Below are 3,850 nucleotides of genomic sequence, written 5' to 3' on the forward strand. Positions count from 1 at the left end.
GGGTCCTCTGTATGCTGAGCGCCGGTCCCCTGGGCCCACTTTTTCTTTCTCTATACTTTGTCTCTGTGTCTCATTTCTTTTCTCAAATCTCTCGTTCCACCTAATGAGAAACACCCGCAGGTGTGGAGGGGCAGGTCACCCCTTCAGGAAGAAAGTAAAAAATTCTCACAATTTCACCACTTTGAGATAATCCATGTTAAAATAGGTTTTCCATTCTGTTTCCTTACATCTACATGTAACAGAGTGAAGAGAACAGTTTACACCCTGGAGGTGTAAATAGAAGAAATAGTTTCTTCTATTTACTTATTTTTTTAGAGACAGGGTCTTGCTATGTTGGCCAGGCCAGAGTGCAGTGGCTATTTGCAGGCATCATCCCACTACTTATCAGCACGGAAATTTTGACCTGCTCCATTTCCAGCCTAGGCCGATTCATCCCTCCCAAGCCAACCTGTTGGTCCTCCGCTCCAGGGAGGTCACCATATTGATGATGAACTTAGTGTGGACATCCAATCGGCACCACACACTACAGCCCAAAACTCCTGGCTGGGCTCAAGCAATCCTCTGGCCTCAACTTCCAGAGTAGTGGGGACTACACGAATGTACCACCACACCTCAGCCTCCCAAGTAGCTGGGACTACAGGTGTGCACCACCACACCAGCCACGCCTGAGTTTCTTGGGAGGAGAGCATTGTCTGTGTCTGGAAGGAACATTGGAAATTGTGGTATCAGGAAGTCTCAAAGAGTAAACTCATAGACTCAAAACATCCAGTTGGGTGAACTCCCCTCTAAGGAGAGATGGTGCTGGTGGCTTCAGTGGGGGGTCTCCCTGCACTGCGAGTTGTGATGAGTGGCATGTGCAGTTGGAGAACTGTAGCTGGAGCCAAGCTGATTTCCTCTATGTAATAGAGGGGAGAGGATTTTTAGTCTCATTTTGGGGAGTGACCAGATGCCAAATTAAAGGGAGGAAAATAGTATCAAAAGAGCTGAGTACAGCATGAGGGGGAGAAGAAAAGCCTCCTGTTGTTGTAGAACCTGGGAACTCAGCAAGGTAAGAGACAGGCTATACACTGCACACCCAGATTCCTCAAAAAGTCAGGAAATTATTCGTCATTTGCTAATTCCATTGAGCAAGTGGATTCTTCTGCTTTCGACATAGGAGTGCTTGTTCACTAAGTATTTATTATTATTATTATTATTATTTTTGAAATGGAGTCTTGCTCTGTCACCCAGGCTGGAGTGCAATGGCATGATCTTGGCTCACTGCAACCTCCACCTCCCAGGTTCAAGCGATTTTCCTGCCTCAGCCTCCCTAGTAGCTGGGATTACAGGCATGTGCCACCATGTCCAACTAATTTTGTATTTTCCGTAGAGACGAGTTTTCACCATGTTAGCCAAGGTGATCTCAAACTCCCAAACTCAGATGATCTGCCTGCCTCAGCCTCCCAAAGTGCTGGGATTACAGGAGTGAGCCACCGCACCCAGCCTAAGTTTTTTTTTAATATTATCTGAGTTCCTGCAGCTACCAGTGTATTGAGGGAAGCCCAATCTAACCACCATGAAAATATTCAGGAATGCACTGACCACGCATAACATCAGTCAGTGCTAATTCATCTCTTCCCATTTTTACTCTAAAGTCATAGTTTAGGCCAGGCATGGAGGCCTGAGCCTGTAATTCTAGCTACTCAGGAGGCTGAGGCAGGAGGATGTCTTGAAGCCACGAGTTTGCAACCAGCCTAGGCAACATAGCGAGACCCTGTCTCTAAAAAAATAAAAAATTAGGCCAGGCACAGTGAATCACGCCTGTAATCCCAGTACTTTGGGAGGCCAAGGTAAGCAGATGACCTGAGTTCAAGAGCTCGAGACCAGCCTGTTCAACACAGTGAAACCCTGTCTCCACTAAAAATACAAAAACTAGCCAGGCATGGTGGTGCACACCTGTAGTCCCAGCTACTCTGGAAGCTGAGGCAAAATAATTGCTTGAACTCAGGAAGCAGAAGTTGCAGTGAGTTGAGATCGTGCCACTGCACTCCAGCCTAGGTGACAGAGCAAGACTCTGTCTCAACAAAAATAACAATAAATAAAAAATTAACCAAGCCTGGTGGTGTGCTCTTGTAATTCCAGCTGCTTGAGAGGCTGAAGCAGGACGATCACTTGTGTCCAGGAGTTTGAGGCTGTAGTGAGCTATGATTGTGACACAATAGTTTAACCTGGGCAACAGAGCAAGATCCTGTTTCAAAAAGAAAACCGTATTTTATGTTTTATGTAGGCATTTTCTCTTTATCTAAAAATAAAGAAGCGGCCGGGCGCGATGGCTCAAGCCTGTAATCCCAGCACTTTGGGAGGCCAAGATGGGCGGATCACAAGGTCAGGAGATCGAGACCATCCTGGCTAACACGGTGAAACCCCGTCTCTACTAAAAATGCAAAAAAATTAGCCGGGCGTGGCGGCGAGCGCTTGTAGTCCCAGCTACTTGGGAGGCTGAGGCAGGAGAATGGCGTGAACCCGGGAGGTGGAGCTTGCAGTGAGCCGAGATCGCGCCACTGCACTCCAGCCTGGGTGACTAAGAGAGACTCCGTCTCAAAAAAAAAAATAAAAAAGTAAAAAATAAAGAAGCAAAATTGGTCCCCACCACTGTTTTGTGGGTCACCATTTTCCTGTTGCCTGATGCTGCAAAATTCCACAAGCAGGTCCCAAACAAAATGAATATTACTACAAAGAGAACTTCTTTCCTTTTTTTCTTTTCTTTTCTTTTTTTCTTTGAGACAGAGTCTTGCTCAGCCACCCAGACTGGAGTGCAGTGGCATGATCTTGGCTCACTGCAACCACCATCTCCTGGGTTCAAGCAATTCTCCTGTCTCAGCCTCCCGAGTAGCTGGGATTACAGGCACCTGCCATCATGCCTGGCTAATTTTTGTATTTTCGTAGAGACAGGGTTTCACCGTGTTGGCCAGGCTGGTCTTGAACTCCTGACCTCAGGTGACCTGCCCACCTCAGCCTCCCAAAGTGCTAGGATTAAAGACGTGAGCCACTGCACCCAGCCTACAAAGAGAATTTCAAATCTTGCAAAAGAAGTGAAATTTCACAAAAGTGTTGAAAGTGATGTTTGGAGAACGGCTCAAAGAATCTGCAATGTCATTGACAAATGAGGATCTGGCAGAGTTAAACCAAGTCAACAATAGAAGGAGAGAAAACTCCACAAAGATGATGTCATAGGTTGTTTCGAAACATGTGATTTTACTATAGGTGTCAAAGAATTACAGAAGGCCCACAGAGAAAAGGATGAAACTCTCTGAGCAAAACATGACCCGCTTTATGGATTCATTGTGAAAATTCAGCAAACAATCAAAGTGCAGCAAATGATGCTATAGATCTATTCAGGATTCATTTTGTTCATTCTAAGAATTAGTGGATGGATATGATTTTAACTTACATTGTGTTAAATGTCAGATAAAATTATTTTTGCACTTGATCTTAGCCAAATGGCCGAGAAGCAATACATTATTTTTGTCCTTGTTAGTTTGATTTTTTAAGATCAAATTTGTGCCAAATCTTATTTACATAGTACTTAATATTGTTAGAGTAGGTAGCTAGGCAGACATAAGCAGGGCAGGAAATAGCCCGACACCCCCAGGAGTGTCAAGCGACCATCAGGTGATGATCAGGCAGTTGTTTTGTTTTGTTAGAGACAGAGCCTCCGTCTGCTGCCCAGGCTGGACTGCAGTGGTGCGATCTCAGCTCACAGCAACCTCCACCTCCCGGGTTCACGTGATTCTCCCACCTCAGCCTCCAGAGTAACTGGGATTACAGTCTCCCCACCACTAAACTGGGCTAATTTTTTTTTTTTTTTTTT

The sequence above is a fragment of the Colobus angolensis genome, unplaced genomic scaffold, assembly GCF_000951035.1.
Source record: "Colobus angolensis palliatus isolate OR3802 unplaced genomic scaffold, Cang.pa_1.0 Scaffold414, whole genome shotgun sequence".
NCBI classification, from domain to species: domain Eukaryota; kingdom Metazoa; phylum Chordata; class Mammalia; order Primates; family Cercopithecidae; genus Colobus; species Colobus angolensis.